This window comes from Candoia aspera, chromosome 1 (assembly GCF_035149785.1).
Source record: "Candoia aspera isolate rCanAsp1 chromosome 1, rCanAsp1.hap2, whole genome shotgun sequence".
In the NCBI taxonomy this organism is placed as follows: Eukaryota; Metazoa; Chordata; class Lepidosauria; order Squamata; family Boidae; genus Candoia; species Candoia aspera.
Genome location: NC_086153.1, coordinates 12133870 through 12160631, shown reverse-complemented (window position 1 = coordinate 12160631; position 26762 = coordinate 12133870). Strand labels below are relative to the sequence as shown.

The 26762-nt window shown below is 43.2% G+C and overlaps 1 protein-coding gene across 3 annotated transcripts in view; it reads left to right on the top strand.

The window, feature by feature from the left end:
- Positions 1-233: 233 nt before the first annotated feature.
- AUTS2 (activator of transcription and developmental regulator AUTS2) overlaps positions 234-26762 on the top strand; it is a 93216-nt gene continuing 66687 nt past the window's right edge. For 2 of the 3 annotated variants that reach the window (XM_063297389.1, XM_063297406.1), the window contains exon 1: positions 7222-7266. The gene's annotated coding sequence lies outside the window, so the exon portion shown is untranslated. Of the gene's footprint in view, positions 978-7217; positions 7267-26762 lie in introns of those variants that run through there. The other variant, XM_063297397.1, reaches the window with a different exon arrangement.

Below are 26762 nucleotides of genomic sequence, written 5' to 3'. Positions count from 1 at the left end.
ACGGGAGCTTCTCCAGAGAGGGTTTCGGCGGCCGGTCCCCCCTCGCACTCCGCTTCTCCCCTTTTTCAAGATTAACAATGGGAGCAGTTTGGATTTTCCACCAAGCGCGGAAGCTGGCTCGGGGAGGGTCCGGGCGGTGGAGCCAAGCGGCGACGGGGGCGGGGCGGGAGGCGGGGCAGGGCAGGGCAAGGGAGGAAGCGCCGCTGGCTCACACGGTGGGAAGGCTGCCGAGGGAGGCTGCGGAGCCGTCGGAGGGACCGCGCGAAGGGGAGCTGGCGCTGGTGGCGCGGGACGGGGGCTTCGGGTTGCCGCCGGAGCGCCTTGGGATTGGGCCACGGTCGACGCTGGCCCCGGATTATGGGATCGCCTGGCCGCTGGCGCGCCTTGGTGCCAATGGAATTCACTTGAATCGGGGCCGGTGGAAAGACGGCGAGACGGGCGGCCGGCCGCTTTGTGTGAGCTCCAGAACCGGCGGAGCTGGAAGGGTTGATATTCCCCCTCCTCTTGCTCCGTCCCCTCTTTCTGCGGAGGCGGCGAGACACCCTCCGGGGAACAGCCGCCTTCTTGGGTGCTGGGAGCCTCTCCGGAGCGCGCGGTGCCAAAGGATTCTCTGCGCCCTGGGCGCACATGGTTCCCTTTGTCCTGCTGGCTGGGATCTCCCGGCGCGGTCCCTGATTTCGATCCTCGCCCCTCCCCTTTATCAGCCGCCTCACTCTTGCGCTCCCTTCCCCAACCGACGCAGGAGCCGCGATTGAGTCTCTCCCGCCGCCGTTTCTCCCGGCATGGCCGAGCGCGCTGGGCTCCCTCCGGGGAAGGATTCGCCCTTGGACGGAATAGTTTGGTTTTGCCTTTGGGAATAAGCGCTTCTTGCTGGACGGATCGGAGTTGGACGAAAATTCACTTCCTCCTTCGGCGTCCCTCCCCAGACATGAACTTGCCGGCTGTCACTTGGGTTGTTGAACCCGCTGGACGACCAGGTAATTCGCCTCCTGCGCTCTGCCCGGGGCAAAACGGAGCGACTCTCCGTAACCTAGCTTTGTGCGTGGGCTACCTTTGTGTATGTGGGTTCGTAACTGTGCTTACTCGGCTGGAATTTCTTCCGCGCTCCGTCCGATCTTAGCAATGCTGGCGGTTCGGCCGTCTGTTAGTCTACCGTTCGAGGGTGGGGTGGGGGGCAGCATCCCAAACTATATATTGTATGGCTTCCCTTTCTTGTCTCCTGCATTTCTCCTTGCGGACGGCTCCGGGAGTCTCAAAGACAGGAGTTGAAAGACTCGGGGATGGAGAATTCCTTAAATAGTCTTAGGAGTTGATCCTCCCTTCCCAGGACTGAAGCCTTTCCATTAAGATTGGTCCTCATCCTTTTTCCCTCAAAGGAAGCAAGCAAACCACATTCTGGAGATACACTTGGAAATAGGGGAGTCTGTTTGGATTACAGTAGTCATTCCAGGTTCCAGAAGGATTCTGGTGGACAGATTAATCAAGAAGATGCTTGGCTACTGATTTGTGTTGACCGGTAATTAAGAGACTCACAGACAGACAGCTATTGAGGTCTTGGCTTTGCTTGGATGTGAAAACTAGGTTGGTAAGAATCTGGAGTCACAATTTTTGCTTGGTTGACTGCTTCAGGTTAGCTGGTTTTACTGGAGTGTAAAACACCATGTTCTTGTATTGCATAAGCTCCAGTGTTGTTGTCCTGCCCTTCTCAGGACTAGGCTCAACTGGGCATCAGATTTGAGCTCTGGCATAGGGCTAAACCCACTTTCTTTTGCCAAGGTTTAGCTGAGGACAAGATAGTTAAGAAAAAAAAAGCCTTCTTATACTGCTTTCCTAAACCTCACCTATTTCTCTTGCCACTAACGACCATGGCTTTTTGTGAGCAGCACCGTTTAATTGTGGAGAGACGCTCTGAGACCGAGTTTTCATTTTTGGAAATTATACATTTTATTTCATTTGAGAACCTTTAATTGTAGAGAGGCTTTGAGACTCATTTTCATTTAAAAAAAATATTTCGTTTGAGAACCTTTAAACAAAACTTAGAAGGGTGTCCCTAGAATTCTGGGGCAGTCTACAGCTTCAAGAATTATTTTAGTTCCCACAAAGTTGCTTAAGCCTAGGCAGTCCTTCTGTGCTCTACGTTCTATTTAAGATAGGCAAATCACAGCACAATTAATGCTTCAGAAGTGTTTTATTCTTACAACAACCCTATGAAGTAGATCCTGCTGAAAGGTAGGAACTGCCCCAAAGCCACCCGTGGAGCTTGAGTGATGATTCAAAGCTAGCTGTTAGTCCAGAGTTATATTCCACTGGCAGCCTCTGGGTTTATTTCTTAAATTTAAGTCCCAGCTTTCTTTCAGGACTTCAAGGAAGCATATATAGCATTCCCTCCCGCTTTACCCCACAGTCACTCTGCGAGGTAGGCTGGGCTGAGAGACATCGTGGCCCAAGTCCTGAAATCCCATGGCCAAGGGTAGGATCCTGATCCGATAGCTGCATTCCCCTGACTTTCTCCTTGGCTGGCAATCCCTTACCCAAGTCTTTGCTCATATCCAGGTGGGTCATCTTTATGGCCTGTCTTGCTGTGTTCCCAAGTCCAATGACCTCAGGCAGGTAAAGTAGCACCAACAGGGAGCATCATCAATTCGTATCCATCAATCAGTATTTTATCACAGTCACAGACCAGAATTACAAATAAAATACAAATTTATGCCAATACAGAAAAATGCATTAAAATAAAAGAAAACAAAACATGATAATATTAATGGTGGGATCATCGGTGGGCAATCAAAATCTGGTATCTCTGAAGAAGGGGGAACACTGCCTCTTGCTTGCCCCCCATGAAAGAAATCCCCAGGTGGTTCCCTAGATTGGAGGGATGAGTGGAAAAGCAGCTGGGCTGTTTTTCTCCTCTGTCTTCCCCAGCTCTGGGCTGATGGGCGAGAGGTTCCCTGCACCAGGCTAAAAGGCTACAGAGAGCTTACAGTATTGCCTTGATGCAAAGCAGTCTCCCAGCCCCTAATTATGGCTTGGATGATCTCTCCCCCACGCCTTCGCTTAGGCAGGAGGTGGCTTAGTGGGTTGGATCCCACTTTCAAAAGCCTTTCATGTCCGGGCAGAGTTGATGTTTTTGCAAGTGCTTGGCCTCGGCGTATGCCAAGAAACAAAAGTGCCAACCTTTTCTGTCTGGACAGGATATATATATCAGAATACATTCTGTCTGTATGGCTGTATATTCCTTGATGGAAGAGAGGAAAACCGATGCCTGGAGGTTTGCTGACTTTTAGCATCTGAAGCCAAGGGGATGAAAAGGCAGCCAGCAGCTCAGCTGAAAGGGAAGCAGGGAGAAGGTAGTGGGATGTGTGTATCTCTGTGTGTGTGTGTAGAACAGATACAGTTCTTCCTTCTTCCCCTTTTGTTACTTGCACAATTTCTCTCTGGTCCCAAGAGGTAATAAGAGTTTAGCTCTGGTCAAAGATGACTGAGGCTCAATGTGTATAGTGTATGTACTTACCTCCCCATCTTTCCAGTCTCAAAAGTCTTGCTTGTCCAGATCTGTTTTAACAGCCAGGTTTGTGCGTGCAGATTTGCACCAGTGGGAACCCCCCCACCCCCGGCAGTGTGAAAAGTGGCTCTACCTGAGGCAAGAGGTCAAGAGGCGCTACACAAAATGGATGCCTCCATGACTCCCCCCCCCCCCGCCCCAGAAAAGAGATCCCCCTTCTAGCCATTCCTGGATTAGTCATAAATGCCTGCTGGAAATTACCCCGTTCCTTCCTTCCCCCCAGAATGGGACAATGCCTAGAATTCTGTCCCTCTGTTCTTTTTCTTTACCCAATGGATGATAAAGTTTCCTTGTTCCTCCTAATAAACTCCCATTCCTGGCCATGTTTTGTTCTACCATTGGATCACATCTTTTCATGTGCTGCTTTTTTTTAAAAAACCAAAAACACCCTTGAGCAATTCTTACCTTCAAATCCCAGGTGGAAGTCAAGCCAAAATCAATCCAGGAAAAAGATGAATCTTCTCATCTATTATTTGACAGATGTCGGAAAGTTTATTTGAAGAGGGGATGGTCAAAGACCTCCTGTTTGGTTTTGATGGACAGTCAGGTCCGATTTAGTTTCTCATTTACCGCCACTAGTTTCTTATCCTTTCCGTTGCCCTGCAAGAATGTCTTCCTTGGATGGACAACAGATGTCACGGTTCTGCATTTAATCCTGGACTATGTACATCGCTTCAGTTTGTGCTTAGCCAACATTCCAAGCAACCTTTATACAACAGTACTGTGTGATATTTTCCAAGAGCAGTCGCTAGATCCTTCTAATTTTGACTGCTTCTTTTCTTTTTAAATAACCACCCTTCCTATCAAATTGTGGGGAATCCTGGCCTTTGTCTCTGTTTAGTATATGACAGTTGAAGGGGGTTTGAGCTACATGCATTGGATATACAGTATCTGAATACGAAACAAATTCCATCTCTCTTTTAAAAACAATGGGATTGTATGTACATATCCATGACATATGTACAATTATGTTGTGAGAGAATGAACATACATGAGCAGAGTTGGAGCTTTGGAGAGAGAGAGAGAGAGAGAGAGGGAGAGCGAAGAAATACACACTGACAATCGCAGATCAACTCCACTATTGAAAACTACTGTTTTATATTACATTTTGGATTGTATCTTGAGGTTGCAAAAGCCATGAGAAATCTGTTGAATCAGATGAAACAAGATGACTGGTGTAACTCTCTGGGACACCCCCGGCTTCAATCTTTCCAGTTTAGTTTACGTCCCGTATTAGCTTGGCTGTTTTACTACCATGATGAATCTGATGGCAGATAAGGCTCCCAGTATTTTCAAAGTTGGTATAATCAGGAACAGGAGATTCCAAGCTGATTATTCCCAAATACTAGGAATAAATCTGATTTTCTGTTTTGCATCCTTTAGAATGATGCCTCTTCAACATCTAATAAATAAATCCCTCATTCTTTTCATTTGGCTTCTGAAATAATCAAGCTGGAAATTTCATTTATTTATTTAATTTTCTTTTTATCCCACCTTTATTATTTTTATAAATAACTCAAGTCAGTGAACATACCTAATACTCCTTCCTCCTCCTATTTTCCCCACAACAACGACGCTGTGAGGTGGGTTGGGCTGAGAGAGAGTGACTGGCCAAAGGTCACCCAGCCGGCTTTCATGCCTAAGGCAGGACTAGAACTCCCAGTCTCCTGGTTTCTAGCCCGGTGCCTTAACAACTAGACCATACTGGCTCTAATTCTGTTTGAATCCAGTGGAATCTACTTCTGAGTAAAGATACATTGGATCAGGCACAAATTGTTTTGTGTGTGTGCATGGGCGCTTGTATACTGTCATTGGTTTGCATGCAGTGCGTTAGTCTATTTTTAATTCAGTTGTTTGAAGATAGGTTTGGGGATGGTCTACTTGCTTCTCTGAAGTTGTGATTTGTCCTCCATGCGTAGAATCTTCGTAAAACTAGATATTATATTTCTTTAAGGACTAGCCTAAAAGTTAAGCCAGGATGGACTTTTTTTTTCCCCTCATAAAAGTAGGTGAGTGACAGATCTCAGCCACAGCTCTTGTTATGATCTTTGAGATTTCAAAACATATAGTGGAGATGGTTGAGCTTGTTAAATATACACCCACACAGTGTGCTTTCTGGTATATTGCACTGCTTGTGCTAGAACATAAGTCTCATGGGTAAGGAAAGGAATGATCAAATGAAATTATTGGAGTAGTTCATCATATACAACCACATATGTACCTGGATCCATTTTGTAGGAGGCCAAGGATTACAGTTCTGTGTGCTCTTACGTAATGGCCTTCAGTGGGACTTACAGTGAAGGAAATGCGCCTAGGATTGTGCTCTAAAAAAAGAGAATGGAAGAAATGCAGGCCCAGCCATGATACCTGGAAGGAAACACATCTGGGAACATGACAGCCAAACACTTATTGTGATTATGTTGGCTGTGTACTGCTGAAGCAAACTCAAACATCTGGCTTTTGTGACCCTTCTGATACAGCAAAAGGCACACAGCAAACTGCAAGATGTGGTACGGGTGGAGGATGTTATCTGTTCAGTTTCTCTACATTTTAACAGATAAGGTTTGGCCTAAAAATCAGAAGATGTGCTAAGTTGGCTGGCATACTTTTGCTCACTTGAAAATGGGCTTTACTCAGATTGGGTTGCGGGTTTGAAATATTGCCTCTTGAGAACTTTATGAGAGAAGGTTGGGAGTCGGATTTGTGAAGATAGGAGAGGATTCAACTACCAAATTAAGGAAAATCCTGTAATGGCTGCAGAAGTCCTGTGTGATCCATTTTATTTTCGATTTGGCATAAGAAAGTGATATCTTAGATAGGTTTCTCTTAAATAAATATAAATAATAGTAAACTTGAAGGGAAAGGACTTGCATTTTGCTGAGATGATTGTGTAATTAAAATAGCGGCTCCGATCTGTGACTTGGTATGATCCAACCATTAAATAATGGAAAAATGTTCATATAGATGTCACTTGTGGAGGCTCTGAAAACACCTGCGTTTTAAGAGGGATCAGAGGAAGAAAGTAGCACGACAGAAATCTGGTGGTCTGGATACTTGTGAGCTGGGACACTATCAAGTCAAAAAACTTTGAGTTGAATCTGAGCTGTGAAGAAGTTCCCTGCAGCCTACTTAGCAAGGCCATTGTGCAAACAGATAATTCAGTGTATATGCTTTCTTGAGGTCTGGTTGGGATATAACCAACCACTACTACTGTCCTGCAGCTCCTTTGGAGTTCGACGCATGACAAATGATCAACATCTATAAGGTGCTTATAATTTAAATACAGTGGAAGAATGATAAAAAAAAGGAAAAAAAAAACGCACAAAAGCATTTCTACACAATTTCTTCCCCTCTTTCCAAAATGAAAAACGTAACATAGCTATATGTATAGACAACAGGATATTCCAGCACAGCCGAATAGCACCATCTTCTGGGCATGGACGATTTGAACATCATAGATGTTCATCTTTTGTTTCCAACCACACATCCCTGCTGTTGGTCCTCCCCAGATCTTTTTCTGTCTGTGACTTAGAAGGATAACATTTTCTGGTCTGTATATTCCATGGAATTAACAATATTTGTTTTCTTTGTGCTGTTCCATAGTTGGTTTAAGAGTTTAACGTATTTTTGTTTTTTGCTTTATTATTATTTTTAGGCCTCTGATGCCAGTTCAGAAAAGTTGTTCAACACAGTCACAAACAAAGGTAAGTTTACACACTTCTTCCCACAGTTCCATTTCTTGCGCTACCTCCATCACACTTCATAATCTTCATAAATCCTGTCTTTGTAGTTGGACATTTCTTCCACTTTTTAGGATGTTGTTTGTTATTCTGAAACCCAGTGAAGAGAAGCTATGCTTTAAAAGGGGGGGAAAAAAGATCATAAATATTACTCAGTGATATCTGATTTGCCAGATCTAAATGAATTTAAGTACCCATATTTTGAAATGTTTCAGCGTTATTTTCCATCTGGCTGTGTGACGAGTACACAATTATGAAGAACTCAGTTGTATGCCAGGAACTTACTGATGAATGCCATTTAGGGTTCATTTAGTGAGGATTATGCATGGAATCCTATCTGTGGGAGCTGCTTTTAAAAAGCCAATAAAACTATGCAACAATCCTGTTTAACATATGCTTGATTTCATTAATTCCTTCCAGGCTGCCATAAATGTGGGTGTGTGGTTAATGGCTATAACAAGACAGCATAGCTGGGGTTTGCAGCAATGTATTAATAGAAGTTATTTCAAGTGTACCACTGTATAATGGGAGTGTGTGTGTGTGTGTATACTCAGTGGGTACTGAGATGGAAAACTGAGAAGATCCTCATCAAACATGGGCAATTTTTAAGATTCAGGTTATCTTCATTTAGCCTTTATTTTCTACCACTTCTGCTTCACTGAGCCACTTATAATTAAGTTCCTGTTTGGTTAAGCAGACTATTTATAGAAAAACTTGGCATCCTGTGAAATCTAAAGACAGTTTTTGGGCAGGATTGATCAGTGATTGAAAGTCTGTCTGCCTTGAGAGGAATCGGAGTCAGCATTTAGCTTTTATTGAAAAAAAGGGTGGGCCATGAACCTGTTTTGAAGGTCCTGAGGCCCCCTCTGGCACTGTCTTTGAAGTCTGAGGGCGACTTAAATTCCTGGCAGTATTTAACCAAAAATGAATCAACCGAATGAAGAAAAATGCCATTCTGACTTTTTAACGTTTAAAAAAAGTCCAAACACTTTTGAGTTAAGCTGAATGCCTGGGATGAGCTTTCAACTTCCCAGTCCAGCCTACAATTCTGGGATTTTCTGGTAGACTCTCAGCCAAGAACTAGTCAGGCCTGACCCTGCTTAGTTGACAAGAACATCCAAGGTTGGCTTATTCCTACCACCTACTTTGCTTAAAACCTAAAAGGAATTATTAATCCACTCCTTCCTAAAAACCTGAAAAGATAGGGAAAAAACTGGGAAATTGCAGCCCAGAATGCTGGTGCTGTGTTTGGCCAAATCCAGCTGCCAGAAGTTGGAAAGACCCTTGGTTGGCTGTTTGACACTGTGGAGGGTTATTGTCATTCAGAATAGACAAGACCTCCTGAAGAACAACAGTAACAGGTTTTTGCACTGTTTTTCCTCATGCAGGCATCTCTTATGTGAGGGATAGGCACCTGTTCTGGGTGAGGCCCAGCTTGGCTTTTTGGTCACATGCAGACATTAATGACCATGGGTAGGAACTGTTCTGTTCTATTCCCATTGATCAGACCCCGGGGCATCCAAAAATTCAACATGGCAGCTGCAACTGTGTGATGGACACTCTGCCCCTTTTTCTACATGGGTTGTGCATGTGATACCTTTGGAAAAGAGGTGGGGTTTTCATTGTACAGTTGTGGCCATCTTGATTTTTTTTTTTACTTCATCTTGCAGATGACCCTGTTTTATCCTGAAGAGGAAGTTAAACTCAGTGGCTTAAAATTGGCCCTTTCTAATTCTAAGGTTCTGTGTTCATACAATAAAGTGAACAGGGCCAGATGAAGAACTAGCAGATCCTAAACTTGATTAGCATTAATCTTGGTTCAGTGTTTTGTGAGTGTGTGTGTATGTTTTATGGCTTAGTCTGTTGCATGAACCCACCCTGTTTGGCTAGTGCCATGTTTTGCAGCCTCGGCAACTTCCAGTATGGACTTTAATTCCCAGAATTCTCAGCAGTGGCCCTTTGGGTTGGGGAATTCTGAGAGTGAAACCCACATATCAGGAAGTTGCCCAAGAAGCAGTCTGTGACTAATGCATGGTTTGTTGTATTGTGCAAACCCAGATTATGGGTTAATTCAGTAACTGGCTAAAGAGTGTTGTATGAATACAACATGCCTAGGTAATATAGGAATAAAATTCCATTTGAATTCCATTTGAATTTAATTAAGGTTTAATTAAATTCAGTTGCTTTAATTACTCCTCCAGTATTTGATAATTTCCCTCTTCTATCTTCTTAACAATTTTGGAAGCACCTACTGGAAATGCTGTGGGGCCACTTCATGGCTGCAGGTACTGAACCTGGGGCATAAGCAACTCTTATTTGTTCGTTAGATTTATATCCCACTTTTCTTTCCATTATGCATGACAGAGTACAGAGCATTTTGTCCTTCACTTCCCCTAACAACCGGTAAGTTTTCCTGAGAGAGAGGTGTTTTTTTTTTTCCTGGTGCATTCAAGTCAGTCTTGACCTCTGGCAGCTACATAGACAAGTCTATGCTGTTTTCTTGGGAAGATTTTCAGAAGTGGTTTCCCCTGCCTTCTTCCTAGGGCTGAGAGAGAGGGATTGGCCCAAAATTGCTCAGCCGGTTTTTGTGCCTAAGGCAAGACTAGAACTCATGGTTTCCTGATTAATAACCTGGTGTCTTCAACCATTATACCAAACTGGGCCTCTCTTGAGACCAACTGACCCCAAGTTACCTTCTGTGACTGAGGTGGGATGTCAACTTGGATCTCTCTGGTGCCAGTTCAACAGCTTAACCACTATGTGAACTGGGCTCCCTTGAACTTCAGTAGGAAACCGAGCATCCTATATACGTCTTTGCCTTACCTTTGACAACTGGGTTAAACGAACTCGTGGTTTAATGTGGTGCAGGACAGAGTCATGGAGTATGATTCTCAATTGCCTTTATTTCAAAGGCTCATTAGTTACTTTGATATTTTCCTTTAACATGTGCTGGAATTTGCTTTTCAATTCCTAAAAACTTTTGTCCCCTGGCAAAAGAGGCTTCTGTTGTTCTTCCTCATTCTCAGGATACTTCGGCATTTATTTCAAATTTCTTTTGGAGGTGTTTTGGTATTACAAGTGATGGTCAGCGATTTTCCCATAATTAACATCACTGACATGATTGTTGTAAGAGTTACTGGATATGAGGATTTGTGAGCTGGCTGCAGTCAGTCTTCAGAGCATAAGGTTGTACTTGTGGTTTAGCAGTGGGGATATCTGCTCACTTTCTTGCCTCTTGTTCTCCAAATTATGGAATGTGGAAGATCTGCCACATTGGCACTCATCTGCCTTAAGATCTGAAAAATGAGCTTCTCTTCAGTGTGTGGTTATCCGAGATCCAGGCCTGAAGTTTGCAGGCCTGAAGTTCACGTACCGTAATTGCTGTCTTCTCATGCAGTGTTGAAACACATAAACTATGTTACGGCATATATTGTGACCGTGCTAAGTCAGTGCCTGAACCCTGCCAATGACAAATGATTCAACCCCAATTTGGTCTTAACTGGAGTATATTTATTATTTGAATAATATGGCCGTCCACCTCACAACAGTGACTCTGGACAGCGTACAGGGATTAAAACAATAACTACAACGATGAGCCACGATGTATGAAGTAAACAACACATCCAAATTACAGAAACCTCAGCAGAGGAAACAACCAGGTCTTCAGAGCCTTGTGAAAGGCTAACAGGGTTGGGACTATCCGGATCTCCATGGGACTGCTGACCAAACACAGCTGATAAGTTGGCTTTTTAAAATCTAGATACGGCAAAGATTAGAAGAAAGATTGGGCATTTTGTAAAGAAACTAGACAACCCTGGGATTGTTGGGTCACCCTTTGAGAGAAAGGTAGTGCAGTCTGATGTGACCAGAAAGAACATTAAATTTAGGCTGACCATTTTGTTTTTTTACCCCAATGCTGGATGGTTCTGTGACCATCTAAAACAGTGTTTCTCAACCTTGGCCACTTTCAAATGTGTGGACTTAACTCCCAGAATGCATGGGAGAGGTTATGGACTCTTGTTGTAAGCATAAAATCCACAGGTGGATAATCCTTTCATTAGGATCAACCAAATCATCACAAAAGAATTGGCAAGCTTTCAGGCTCTCTGGACCTCTTCAGTGGGCAAGGATATGGGGAACAAGTGAATCCCCAAATCAGTCCAGTGTTTCATTCATTCATTCATTCATTCATTCATTCATCTATTATCCCGCCTTTATTATTTTTATAAATAACTCAAGGCGGCGAACATACCTAATACTCCTTCCTCCTCCTATTTTCCCCACAACAACAACCCTGTGAGGTGGGTTGGGCTGAGAGGGACTGGCCCAAGGTCACCCAGCCGGCTTTCATACCTAAGGCGGGACTAGAACTCTCATACCACGCCTGATTGGCTCTTGGGCTGAGAGAGAGGGACCGGCCCAAGGTCACCCAGCCGGCTTTCGTGCCTAAGGCGGGACTAGAACTCTCATACCACGCCTGATTGGCTCTTGGGCTGAGAGAGGGGGACTGGCCCAAGGTCAACTTCAAGATGTAGTTGCAACTCATATGTGAGATGCTGTTGGTATCAGTTCACACATTCACGACAAAGATTCTTTTCATTCAAACCCACTTTTTATTATTATTAAGAAAATTATCCCCCCTCCCCCCGTAAATACAGAATTCCTAAATTAAGTGGCCAATTTGACTTGGAACAAGAACAGAAGTCAGAAGAATTACAGTATTTCCATGCACAAAGCAGGAGAGGAATTTTGGCAGCTCATTGTGGATTAACTAATGAAGTCAAATTACGGAGTATTACTTAGTGCTTGGCCTGGACCCTTAACATGGATAGTTCGTTTTCTGATTTTATAAAGTCCTCTGTCTCTGGAAGTACAATTCATCCTAGGTGGCTAAATACAGAATATGGTCAACCTGTTTGTAGTGGTGAAGACCATGGACCAGCTATGAAATCTCCAGCTATGAAACTTTGAGTCAGTCCCTCTCTCTCAGCCCAAGATCCAGTGCGGCGTAGTGATTAAATTGCTGGACCGGGAGAAGGGAAGCCCTGCATTTGTGATGGATAATTTTCCCATTTCTTTCCTCCCATCTCTTCCTCCCTCACTTCAGAAATAGAGTCAAGATCTATGTGAAGCCTGCTCATTAGTCCTGTTAGCCCTTGGGAATTATACCGCTTCTTCCAAAAGGCTTTGATGTATATTGAATTATATCTATTTTTAATTGTGATAGTAGAGCACAAGTCCTGCTTTACGCATTAGCATCTCTTTGAAGTTCCCCACTGTGGGATTTCCCGCTCCCTGCCTTATTGCTATTTTTTAAATTTTTAATTTCTTCTTTTTTTAAAAGTGGGTGTGGAAAGAGAAATGCTGAAGTGGTATTCTTCTGTTGATGGACACTAATACATTTCTCCTTATGTTGAGGTCAAAATCAGGCAAGGCACGGTTGGGAGTGAACAGCTACGTGGGGTGAAGTCATATAGCCACCCCTTATATATGGGGCAAATGTTTCCTTTGGAAGCTGCGTTGACAACCCTTTCATCTTTCAAGGAGATCAAATCGACATGGGAGCCAATCTGGAGACCCAAGATTCCCAACAGGGACTCATTGATAAAAGAGAAGAAGGTCTTCAAACACATACAAGTAATAGACACTGATCGATTGAAAGTAGACATCTCTTCTTCTCTGCCCCCTCTTCCTTTTACCAAAACACCCTTTCCAACCTTCTTAGTTTGTTTACTTACTTGGTTTGATTGGTGGCATCCATTTGGTTGTGAATAGCCTTCACTTGACAGGGACCCCTTTCTTCTCCTTGGCTGCAGGGTTTCATTCCCATGAAAAGCTTAAGGGTTTCTTTTGTGTTGCCCAAAGTCAACAGAGGGTTTTCTTTCCCTTTGCTTGGGAAGCTGTCGGCACATAAGCGGTTTGTTTTGTTTTGTTTTGTTGTTTGAGTCGATGGCGGATCATGCTTCTGCCCCCTGATTTCCATCCCAATGGGCTGCAGTTTTTTTCCTGCCCTCCTGAGAATCTTGGGGCCATATGGTAATTTCAGGGGAGATTGTGAATAGCTAGCTAAGGATCAGTGTAGAATTCAGGTGCTTCAAAAGCTAGTAGACTGTTGTTTTCTAGTGGGAAAGAGGAGAAAGAGAAGGGGACGGGGAAAGGGAAGAGAAGAATAAAAGGATAAAATAAAGTAAAATAAAATAATAACTTGGAAGGGAAGAGTTCTGTTGAAAAGGATTTAAATTCCTGCTGCTTAATATCAGAAAACTGACAACAAAGGTCCTCATAGTTAAAGAAATGGTGTTCCCCGTAGTAACATATGGCTGGGAGAGCTGGACCATAAGGAAGGCTGAGAGAAGGAAGATCGATGCTTTGGAACTGTGGTGTTGGAGGAAAATTCTGAGAGTGCCTTGGACTGCCAGAAGATCAAACCAGTCCATCCTCCAGGAAATAAAGCCAGACTGCTCACTTGAGGGAATGATATTCAAGGCAAAACTGAACTACTTTGGCCACATAATGAGAAGACAGGACACCCTGGAGAAGATGCTGATGCTAGGGAGAGTGGAGGGCAAAAGGAAGAGGGGCCGACCAAGGGCAAGGTGGATGGATGACATTCTAGAGGTGATGGACTTGTCCCTGGGGGAGCTGGGGGTGTTGATGACTGACAGGAAGGTCTGGCGTGGGCTGGTCCATGAAGTCACGAAGAGTCGGAAGCGACTAAACGAATAAACAACAACAACAATATCAGAAAACAAATCTATGTTAATACTGACAATTGCTTCCAGGCAGATGCAGAACAAAAGAAGAGAATCACTGTAGATCAGGGCTGGTTGTTTGTTTGCAGTAACATCCTCAGTGCTAGTGAGTGTGCTAGTGCTAGTGAGGGAGCAAACCCCACCCACCCACCCACCCTGCTCACTAGCACTGAGGATGTTACCCAGTTGGGTCATGAAACGTCTGCAAACAAACAACCGAGCTCAGAGAGCACCAAGGACTCTACAGCTGCAGAACACTTCCTGGACTTCGTTTTCTCTTCTACCATACCATCCTTCCATTTGCATCACACACAGAAGTTTGCCATTTGTTGTGCTTTACGTACGTCTCTTCGTTTAAGACAAGTAAATTAAACTTCATTATTTAGTAGGAGTACGCTCCAGGCTGTTCCTCTGTTTTGGTCTCTGACTGATCAGTTAAACGTATATCTCCTTTTTGGAAGATGAAGGCTGTGTCCCTCTGGAAGTTGCTACGCCCCATCTTGTAGCAGCTCGAATCAGAGTGAGTAGTAGAGAGATAACTGGGAATTGCTGTTCAGCAACAGTTGGAGGGCCATAGTTTTCCTACCTCTGGTGAAAACATAGCAGTATAGGACTCTGCTTTGCTCTACTCACCCACTTAACTGGTATTGTCTCCAGCCAGTGGTCTCCAGCCAAGAGTTGATGAATGGTGGCATTCATCTCTAGTGTTTTATTGTGCCAGTTGATGAGAGTAAGCAGCCCTAAACCTCTAGAAGAAAATGGGTGTGGATTCTGCCTAATTTTAGAAGGGCCCTCTTCTGTCCAACTGGGATGAGTAGAAGAAAACTGTCTCTGGGTTCCTTGCTTTTTTTAAATAGCTAACTTGAAAGGTGCTCAGAATAAGGGTTTAGCCCTGGCTGTTTGGAGATCTTATCATCCATATCTCTGCTTTTCCTTGGCTGCCTTGCCACCCTGGACTGTTTATGACAAATATTCTCAAAGAAACCCTGCCAGAATGTAATAATGTTATACTTTAAAAAATGTTTCAAAAATAAGAGTAGTTGTATTGAATCAGACACTCCCTACTTGATCATCTGATTCCAGCAGTGGTCAATTCAGCGCTTCTGGCTGGTCTTTGAGAAGACACCATTGATAAGTGGTGCCTTGGATTATTGTTTTCACCTTCAGTGGCATCTTTGAAACAGTGAACATTCAGATCCCATGGTTAGTAGGTGGTTCCTCCTCCTCCTCCTCCTCCTCCTCCTCCTCCTCCTCCTCCATAGTTCATCTAATCTACTTTTAAAACCATGTAAGCTAGTATCTTGCTCTGTTCTTAAGCTCCGCTTTGTATTTCTTCAGAACTTTCTCTCTCTCAGATTTTGCCTGTCCTCTGCATTCATCCTGGGAAGGGTTACTGAAGGTCCCAATCCCACATGAGATGAAGAAGATATGTGCCTGCAGGCAGTACTTGGTGGTAACCCCCACATTAAGAAACAGATTGCTCCCTGAGGTTCACCTCTCCCTCCAATTTGCTAGCATTTCATAAGGCTGTTAAAAATATCCCATTCCATCAAGCATTTAAGCATTAATGGTGGTCATAGGTTGTGTTTCGATAGACATGAATTTTTCTTTGTTTTTCCGTTTTTATTACTGTGTTTTTATTGGGATTGGTTTGCTTGTTGGTTGGGGAACAGTTCATGGCATGCCACTGTTATAAACAGCCCAGAGTCTTTCGAGTGGGTGGTATCCACATTTTTAAATAACTGAAAACTTTACTAATTAATTAAATTTATTTAATCAATACATTTATTTATAAATTAATACATACATATTTGCTGAATAATTGCCCATAATTTGAAGGCACAGTTCTCAGTCTCTTGGTAAATCAATTTTATTGAGAGACTTCCAACGTTGTCTTTTTTCAGCTAGATAATTGTATTAGGTGAGCAAAAGGCTGGTTTCTTGCAACTTAGTAACCACAAGAGAAGTCCAAGTAAGGTTAACACCAAGCAAGCTTAGACTATTGTATGAAGGCACCCCTTAAGTTCATAATAGACCCATTAAGCAAGTGGTGTGAACATAGCCATAAAGTGTCATACTTCTTGTTCAGTGTGTTTACACAACATGCTTAACCAAGGCAGATAAAGATCTAAATGGCTGCATTCATACAATATGCTAAGTTTAACTGATGTTAATCTTGGTTCAGTTTCCTTTATTACTCACTGTTGTGCAGAACCAGCCTGTTTTAGTTTATGGTTCAGTGTACTGAGCCCCCTGCCCACCCCACCCCCTGTAAATTCACTAATTAGATGGAATGTGTTGTGTGGGTATAGTTGCACTGTCCTTTATGTAAGAAAACTTGGGTCAGTAAATTCCCTAGCCAGTAGTTTGAGCATATACAGTACATTAAAAAGAGTTTATAGATGCATTTGATCATAATTCCTCTTTCGATGATGATGAGGATGAGGATGTTTCTGCTATTCATCATGTATCATATATCGTCTGGCCAAAGTAATTTGCAGCTCCAAAGATAATGGGTGTCAAATCAATTGCTAGTATTAATCCAATTATGTCTGTTGCATGGAGTCCTGTAACAAATTCCACAATTGCTATGCAGGTCTGTATGAATCCACATTTTCCCATGGAAAGCTGGTGCTTGTCAAATTCATGACATCCTTCCCTCCCCTCCCCTCCCCGGGGTATAATTGAGTTCAAGTGCAGTGTATCGGCCATAACTGAAATAAACACTTTTCAACATTGCCGACAGTTAAGTGCAAGAAAAGCTTCTGCAATTTAAATGCGTAAGTAGAAAGTAGCCTCTTCGACTGACAGCTCCATTCTCCGCTGGCTGAGATGTTCAGTCTGTTGTATTATGATGAAGTTTCCTCTTGGGTAAGGGGGTTTCTGTTGGGGCTTTTAAATGTTTAGATGTGTTTACAGAAAGTTCATGTAAACTTTATGAATCCTTTTGCTGCTGTTAGTAAGATGCCTAATCTGTTTGCAAGTTAGGGAATTTTGCATTGCACAGAAATAATATTTTTGCCCTTGTAGGCAGTGGAATACCTTTTCCTAGGCTGGTCCTATCTTTAGACAAAGATGGTTCCCGCTGGAAGCAAATGCTAGTTATTTGAGGTGCTGGTGTATTCTTCCTGGTACATTTTCTTCCCACTATTCATTAAAATAGAAATTGCTTTGAGAAAAGAAGTAAATGGTGATCACACTCACATGGGTGGGAAGAAGGCTTCTTGACTTATCTTGACTAAAGGGTAACCAGGAGATATATGTGTGAGACGCAACTCTCTTGGGTCACTGAGGCTATGTGTACTAAAAGGCTACGTATACTACATTTGTGGCCTGGGCTACAAAGAATGATGTATATTGCCATAGTATGTAGAGATCTAATTAGCTTTAATATTGACTGTCTGGCTGTTTGGATTAAAAGGGATATCATGTAGCCACGCACTACATTTCCACAGTGTAAGCTGATCATTATGTATAGCCTCCAAGATGACATCCTGCAAATACAGGCGCTTGACTGAACTGTCTTATCATCCTGTTTCCTGTTGTGATTAGCCAAGTGTTCCCAGGAAGACTGTGAATGGGCTTCTGCCTTTGAGCCCTAACAAGTTACATTCACTGCCTCAGAACGTAGAGGTTCCATGAAGATTTCATGGCCAAAAGCTATGGATAGCTATCAAATACTGCAAAGCCTTTATATATATTGTCCTATAGGTGTTTACATTTAAGAAATGAAGTTATTGGCTCCTTCTAATCCATGTTGTTATCAAATAATAGCACTTTCTTTTCACTATTCCAGTGAAGGTCATGTTGGGAAAGTTGTCCCAGGTCTATGGCTGAAGTTTTGCAGATCTGGCCTTGGTAGGTACCTGGAATGGGAAACTACCATCCAATTTTCTTTGCCAAAGAAAGACAAGGGGGAAAAGTGGGAAAGAAAATAGGACAATGTTTGATATATGATTGACTGAAAGCCTCTAGGAGAGCATCATAGCTAAGTTGTAGAGCACATGAGTTGCTTGCAGAAGTCCTCCTTCCATCACCAGCATCTCCAGATTGGGCTAGGAAGAACTGGAGCATTGCTTTCAGTCAGTGTGGGCAACGTGGAGTTAAATGGTCCATTGATTTGACTCAGTGTGAAGCATGTTCATAAACGTTTCAGCTGGACCTCAGAACCCAGCAAATGGTTGCTGCCTCCATCTGTTTCACAAAAGCTTTCTTTCAGCTACAGCTTCACAGCCAGGCATCCATTATGAACTTCCTCTCTCTTTACTTTAACCAACCATCTCCATTCTCCACTGAGTTCCATTGTTTCTGGAAAAGGGCCAGTTGAGCCCTCCCACCCCCTCCCTCAAAATCCCTTGGGAATTGCCAGATGGACTCACAGCAGAGTTTTGTTGGCAACTTCTTTGTACCATCAAAGAGAGAGTCCTGGATTTGTTGGCCTTTTGAGAACTGTGAAGGCTGCTGGGGAGTGGGGGCGGGGGCGGAGAAACTTGAGAGCTCTGTGGTAGAGCTTTACGATGCCAAATACTCCTGGAACAGCAGCTGAGCCCAGACACCTTAGCAACGGCACTGTTGTAAAAAGCCTGAAATTTGAAAGCCTGAAATCCTTAGCCAAACATACTGCCAGTCAGGGCTTGTAAGAATTACTGCTGGTTACAAAGGTTCAGGTGGTATGGGACTGGGAGTTAATTTCTTTTATATGTAACTTGAGATGTACTACCTTGAGGCAGTGGCGGGTAGCAAAGGTTTTGTGAAGGTCAGAGAAACCTTGATTATGACAAAGGTCACATGCCGGGGCCTTCTATACCCCAGCTTAGACACATGGTTGGTATACAGAATGGCCAAGCTCCATCTCTGATTATAGGGAGCAGATGACAGGAAGGACCTCTACATGAAGATCACAGTTGGTGCTTGGCAGACACCAATGGAAAAGACTTGAGTAGAAACTGGTGGGCTCTGTTTTTCTCTGTCTAAAACCCTGCAGAGCTACTTCGTATCTCAGTCAACAGTATTGGCCTGGATCATGAAATCACACCTTTCACAGAATTATGGAGTATAAAGGTTGGAAGGGACCTAGAAATCATTTGGTCCAACCCCCAAAGTTGGAGGACTGCACTTAGTTTTTGAGTGATGTGTTGTGAATCAAATGAAATAATAGATTTCATGCTGTTTACATTAAATATGAAGCAAATTAAGTAAAAATATGGTTACTTTCCAGTCATATCTATTTAATAATGTTCCCTTTGTATTACATGAAGAACAACAATCTGGGTGTCATATGCAGCCCTTGGATTTCAAATTGTGCATCTCTGACCTAATTGGACAAAAGTCTGTTCAACCATAAAAATGTTTTCTGGATTCCTAAGTAGAATGGAGACTGAGAATTTCGCCCTATCCCATCCATATATCACACAATTTTGTGACTGTGCTGGCAAGAGGCATGTGTTCTCTACAGCAAATGAGTCAAAATAGGAGGAGGAAGGAGCATTAGGTATGTTCGCTGCCTTGAGTTATTTGTAAAAATAATAAAGGCGGGATAGAAAATAAACTAAACTAAACTAAACTAAACTGCTGCATTTTTTGCCTAGCTTGTACTTGGTTGGAGCCTTGCTGCACCTTCTTGCCACCTTTGCACCCCTAAGCACCCTCCTTGAGCCTTGCTGCACCTCCCTTGCACCCCTGTGCACCCTGAGCCTTGCTGCACCTTCTTGCCACCTTTGCACCCCTAAGCACCCTCCTTGAGCCTTGCTGCACCTCCCTTGCACCCCTGTGCACCCTGAGCCTTGCTGCACCTTCTTGCCACTTTTGCACCACTAAGTACCCTCCTTGAGCCTTGCTGTGCCTCCCCCACGCACCCCCTTGCTCCCTCCTCCACCCAGTAGCAGTCCCCCCAAGCCTCTCTATGCACATGCCATGCCGGTCCAGCCACCAGCGCAACCCCACATCCCCCCCACCCCAGCAGCAGCCACTTACCCGCCTGTGAGTCCCCTGCGACTTGCAACTTCCTGCCGGCTTCTCCACTGACTTTGGTTGTTGGAAGCCGGCAGGAAGTTCCAAGGAGGTCCTCGCCTAATGACCATGGTGATTCAGTTAACAACGGCAATTGGGACTGCAGGGATTGCCGTCACTAAGCGATGCAGTTGCGCTTTACGATTGCATCAGTTAGGGATGGAAATTCCGGTCCTAATTGCCATCGTAACTCGACTACCTGTGTTCCATAAGTTAACTTTCAGAATTAGTGAGCAGGAAGGAATCTGTGGTTTATGTTTGGTAGCCATGATAGCTGTGTTTGGCTACTTAAAGAGAAGCTATAGGAAAAATAGTCAAGAACTATTTTCCATGGCCACAGAAAGAATGGGTCAAAGTTGTAGCTGCTTTGATTTTTTTTTTTAAGGAGAAACTTCCTACTGGTAAGATCGGTATAACAGTGCAACCATCTATCTATGGAGGTTGAGGGATCTCCATCTCTGGAAGTTTTTAAGAGGCAGAGCCTCTCTCTCTGTCACGGATGGTTGAACTGGTTTTCCTGCACACTGTAGAGGACTGGACTAAATGACCTATGCGGTCTCTTCCAATTCTTCAGTTTTATGATCCTGTGATTTTATAATGTAATCTGTGGCTAGAGAACAGAGTAGAAACACCATGTGTTTTTTGACTTTTGTTTCAAGACAAAAGGATTGTGTTAGATTCCTGCTGTTTTTTGGGGGGGAACCTTGCTGTGATACAGAAGTCCACTGGATAGAAGAAAGGATTGAGCATAGCTGGGACTATCATATCTCTCCCGCTAAAATTGCCAACAAATTCTGAAAACCCTCTTTGCAGCCATGTATTATTTATCCAGATTTTAGCAGCCCACGTAAGAGTGCCTTAGTATAGCTTCTAATATCAGTGGTTCTCTATACACAAAATGCTTGAATTGATTACTGAGTTAACACATTTTCTTGTTTTGCACAGTTCATTGAACTATAAATTGTTGCCTTGAACTGCAAATCAAGCAGGCTGCATTTGCACAATTTATTAAACACCCCGTGCCCCTAGTTGACAGAGAGAAAGTCCTGCATTTTGGGGGGAAAAGAGCAAGTATAGGGAGAGCCAGTTTGGTGTAGTGGTTAAGGCACCAGGCTAGAAACCGGGAGACCGAGAGTTCTGATCCCGCATTAGGCACAAAGCCAGCTGACCTTGGGCTAGTCACTGTCATGAGTGAGGATGGCCAGCAGGGGGCTCCCATCCAGACTGTTAAGCGCATGCGTAGCACTGGGGAATTGGGCAGCCATTCAAAGAGACACAGATCGGGACCGCCTTAGCCTTTGGGGTTTATATGGCTGGGTTTTTCCCACGCTTCTTCAGTTTGTTAGGATTCCTGTTATGTACAAGCAATAAAACATTAGAGACCAGTTCCTTGTCTCAGCGTGGTTCCTGGCTGTTAGGACAGTCACTCCCTCTCAGCCCTGGGAAGACGAAGGCAATGGCAAACCACTTCTGAAAATCTTACCAAGAAAACTGCAGGGACTTGTCCAGGCATTCTCTGAGAATCAGACACAATTGAACGAATTTTAAAAAAAAAGGGAGAGGGGTACAGGACACCTGGCATGAGAGCAATACGTATGAAAAGAGTCTGGTTGTTTTAGATAATTATAGGTTGAGCATTGGACAGATACTATTTTGGAATGTATTAATTGGAGCATAGAGTCCATATCATGAGTGGTAATTGTCTCACTCTACCTTCCTCCCACGAGGAATGTTGTGTCCAGTCCTGGGTGCCACAGTCTGAAAAGGACAATTTGGAGTGAATTCAGAGGAGTGGTACCAAGATGGTGAGGGGATTAGAAACCAGGTTCTAGGAAGAACAATTAAAGGGACTGTTGCCCTGGAGAATTGGGTCAGAACTAATGAGTTGAAACTCCAAGGAAGTAGATTCAGGTTAGGTATTAAGAGGAATTTCTTGAGAGTCAAGAGCTGCCAAGCAATGGAATAGGTTGCTTCATGAAATAACATGTTCCCCTTCTCTGGAGGTCTTAAAAGAGAGATTGGATATATTTCTTCTGGGGCCTGTCACCAGAAGTTTTCTTGGGGGATAGGAAGAAGGGAAGTAGCAGTGGTACCCGCAAGGAGCCTGAATGATGTTCAGCTTGAAGTTCTTCCTCTTTTCTAGATGCTTTGACATTGCACACCTACAAAAGAGGTGGAGTTAAAATTGTGCCCACCATTTTGCTGATTCAGACACCACCACCACCCTGGGAAATATTCATGGAGAGGAAAGTTGTTGAGAAGCAGCCAAAACGCAAATGGATGTATAACAACGTATAACCGGGATATATATGTAAGAAAACAGAGAAATTGGAAGAAACTCTGGAAGAGCCTGCTTCCTGGAGTCATGGGTCTTCCATCACTGGAGGTTTTCAAACAAAGGTTGGACGTACATGTGTCTGGGGTGGCCTGGGGATTCCTGCCTGGGCATGAGGTTGGACTAGAAGACCTCCAAGGTCCCTTTCTGTAATGGGTAGAAGGAATGACCTTGAGGAAAAGCCTCTATCAAGACAACAGTCAGATAAAAGAAATTTGATTCTGGGGCAGGAATGTAATTTGAGTAAGCGTCTCAGGCAAGACCTTCCTTAGTTCTCACAAAGATAAAGGGAGGGACAGTCAGGCACATTCAGACTGGAAATATTCCGTTACTATAACCTTATAATAAAAGTAGTGCAGGTAGTCCTTGGTTAACGATGGCAAGTGGGACTGGAATTTACGTTGCTAGGCGATGCGGTTGTGAAGTGCAATGTCACATGACCGTGCCACATAGCGATGGAAATTCCAGCACTTGCTATTAAGCAAATCCCGTGTTGTCGTTAAGCGGGGACGTCACATGGTCATCATTTGCAACCTCCTGCCAGCTACCCCACTGACTTTGCTTTTAGGAAATCAGAAAGGTCACAAATAGTGATCATGTGACCCCGGGATGCTGCAATGTTGTGATTGTGAGCCAGATGCCAGGCACCCAGATTGCAATCAGATGACTGTGGCGACACTGCCACAGCCAGAACTTTGAGGACCAGTTGTAAGTATCGCTTGTTCAGAACTACTGTAAGTTCAAACAGTTGCTGAACAAGTGGTTGTTAAGCAAGGACCACCTGTATAAACCCGCATGACTTTGGTTTCCTAGTCTGATTTACCTTGAACCGCTGACACTTCCATCCCTGTGATTCTATGATTCTGTGATTCTATAATACTATGCTTAAAACCACATTACTAAATGATTATCCATGGCCTACTTGTTTACAGTGATTGCTCCTCAGCCAGGTATGGGGCATCGAATACATTTACAAAAGAGACCTGGTGCCCTCCTACCCCATGACAACAGTCCTGAATCTCCCCCTCCTCATTAGTTTTAATACAGAAGAATCACCCTCTGTAGTGATAAAATGCACCAAAATTTATCTCAATACAAAGGACAGCAACTAACTTGGAGATTTTGATTAGGAAGACAGTATTTGCATTCACCCTTAAACCTTGCTCTGCTTATTTGAAGGGTATTGATAAGTTACCCCACTCCTTCCTAAAATGTCACCTTTATTGATTTAAAATGCAATTATGCTCTTAATCAGGTTCCAAAGATAGGCACATTCCATACTGCCCAAGCAAGAAGGACTTTGGACTTCTATTTCCTAAGCAGCAATTTTCTCACTCAGCTCCACGCCACAACCCAGACTGCTTTTGAAATGAAAGGTGCGGTCAAAAGCAGATGGTGAGCTACCAAATGGTGAACAAGGGGAGGAAGTCCACTGTCAGTGAAGCTGTCAACAAGTCCACCTGGAGGACTTGTAGCTGAGTGGTGCAGAACCTGCTTTGCATACTGAAGATTGCAAAGCTCAAATCAGGCACCTCCAGGTAAGGCTGGAAAATTATGGGGAGCTACCACAGCTAGTCAACATGGACAGTTCTGTGCTGGATGGTCCAGTTGCCTAAGATCTTCTGTTTTTAAGATCCAAGTTTTGGCATTGCCTAAATGGATTTGGTAGATCCAGGGTCATATTCTCAATTAAAAGTTAGGTGCACTAGTCCACTTTCCTTTGTTGGTTCCTTCCTTTTGAATAAAGTCCTTTAAATTGATGAATTTTTCCACAAAAAGAACAAGAAGGCTCAGACAGCTAGTTCACCATCACTATATGGAAATTGTCCATATTTTATTCACCTGAAGTTGCCTAGCTTTGCCACCAAGATTCATCCTGGAAAAAAAGGATTTTGATCTTTCATGTGTTGAAAGTGGATAGGTAACTGGCATGCACAAACACAAAAACACCCCTGATGTTGCTGAATTACTATTCTCAGCAGGTACAGTCTGCTTGACCATTGGTGAGGGATGCAGGGACTTGAAGTTAGATCTGGATTATTATAGGTTGTCCATTTGTGGTTGAATTTATGATGAAGACCTCTCACTTTCATTTAAAGCAGGGCATGGACAGAGGAGAAAGTTCAGGAATTGCTTTTTAAGGTTGATTAAAAGATGTCTTAATTATGAAACAAACAAGAAAGCATTTATTCAAATTAATTTCTTTGATACTACCAGTTTGTAGAAGCACCTGAATTAGCACTTAGAGACAGGATTGTAGATATTGCTCATGCTTGTTCTGATAAAATTGCTGATTTTATATTTATTTCTGTGAAGTTCTGTGAAGTTACTGCTGAGGGCTCAGCTTTTTGGTTGTGAGCCAACTCCAATCTAGCCTGCTAATCCTTAGTGACTTAATTCAAGTGTGTATAGGATTGCAGCTTTGATAGACAATGTGGATGTATCCATGAAAAAATTATATTGCATAGAAATTCAGCTTTCAGATATCTTGAGTTTTTCTGCATGCAGGGTTTTTGTTTAAGCTGCAAGTAGTATGACTGTGCCAAGCTATTGATCAAACTAAATGAAATAATTAACATTTTGTGAGAAGAGGATGATGGCATTTCTGAGCCGGTTCCTTAAGTATTTGAGGCTGTTGATTTTAGCCAAGTCAGACTAATCTACTGCCAGCTAGCAAAATGGTAATATTTACTAATGCATAATTTTTATCTGTTCTGACTGCTGTGTTTGTTTAAGAGATTAAGCTTTATTTGAGTTTCTCAGAAAAGGCTTATCAGCACCAGATTGTCTCCTTGTCTGCACAATGTATAAACACTCTGAAAGCCCAGTTCATTTATTTATTTATTTTGTTTAGAAAAATAATAATCAGGGTGCATCCAGATGGCAATTTCTCATGCGCCTCATTTAGAGTCCTAGTGTGCAACTGGGAGCATGGGAATTCTTCAAAAGAAAGGTTGTTCTCTTCATTCCAAGTCCACATTACAAGAAGCTCATGTGGATTTCCCAGTCTTCTTTGCTTCTTCTTACATTAGTCAACTAGCAGCAGAAAATAAACAAGGAGAGAAATTCTTCAGCATTTAAAAACAAATTCTCATTCAGTTTGGAAGAGAATGTTTTGAACTTTCTTTTCAAGAAGAAAAGGAGTGAATGTTAATGGGTGGGCTATGATGAGAGGCATCACAGGATCCATGGTGGTCATCAAAAGACAAAATCAATGTTGTGCCATTGACACAAGCTCGGCCATTTTCATAAGTGTGTGCAACATCACCACACATGTACAAAGGAGATGGTGCTTGTGTCGTATTGGTGCAACTCCGCTTTCGTAATTTGTCCCCCTCCTTTGCTTGTGATGTTCTTGTGTTTATTGAATTACAAATTGGCAAAGGTCAGTTTTGAATGTCCTGCCTTCCACTGTACCTTCTTCACTCTATCAATCTGTACTGTCTCTGGTTTCCCACACTTCCATTCATCTCCTAGCAAAGAGATGAAGGAGGAGTTTTTCCTTTGGGGCTATGTCAGTACAACAGTACTCTTATCATTGGGGGGGAAGCCCTGACCTTGCAAAAATCTTGGAGGAGTCTTCCTCCTCCTGGAGAAATTGGGAGAAGTCCACGCGGAGTCTCTGCCCACAGTTGGGTGGAGGATTTTGAAAGGTCATTTAGGCCTAGCATTAGTATCAGTAAAGGATGCTTCTGTCTCAGAATTGCAGAGCTGCTTGTAAGTAAAGAAGGATTTGACATACCCACCATTGGTGACCAGTAGCCACAATAGCTAACAGGAGTGCCTCCATCTTCAGGGGCAAGTAGCCAATATTTATTTTTATTCCATCCTTCAGCTGGAAATGGCCTGCAAGTAATCAGGAATGAATAAGCCCTGATCTTTGGCTAGAATCTAAAATGGTGGAAGGAAGGAAGGAGGGGGGGAGGGAGGAAGGGAAAGGGAAGAGGAAGGGACTAAAGCAAAGAAAGAATAATATAATAAATCTCATAGGTATTTTTTTTTCTTTCAGCAGCAGTAAATGTGCATCTTGCAAAGTTTTAAAGACAGTAATAATTCAGTATCCCCCAGTTCCGTGTCCATCCCCCTGCCTAGCAAAAACCACCCTTCATAATTAGAATCCTGATGATAAATTGAAGTAGAAGACAAAGCTTTTTTTTTTTATGTTCCACTTAGTAAGAGTTGTCATTTTGTGTGCTTTTCAGTTTCTATGGAGGACCAGTGTTCATCATTTGGAGGGAAAACCTAGGCCAGGTTGGATTATATGTGTGTACATGAGTGCGCGCGAACATGTGCTTACACCTACACACAAAAGTCTTTAGTCGCTGAGTTCCTACCAACCTTCCCTATTCTGAGGTCTTTCTGAT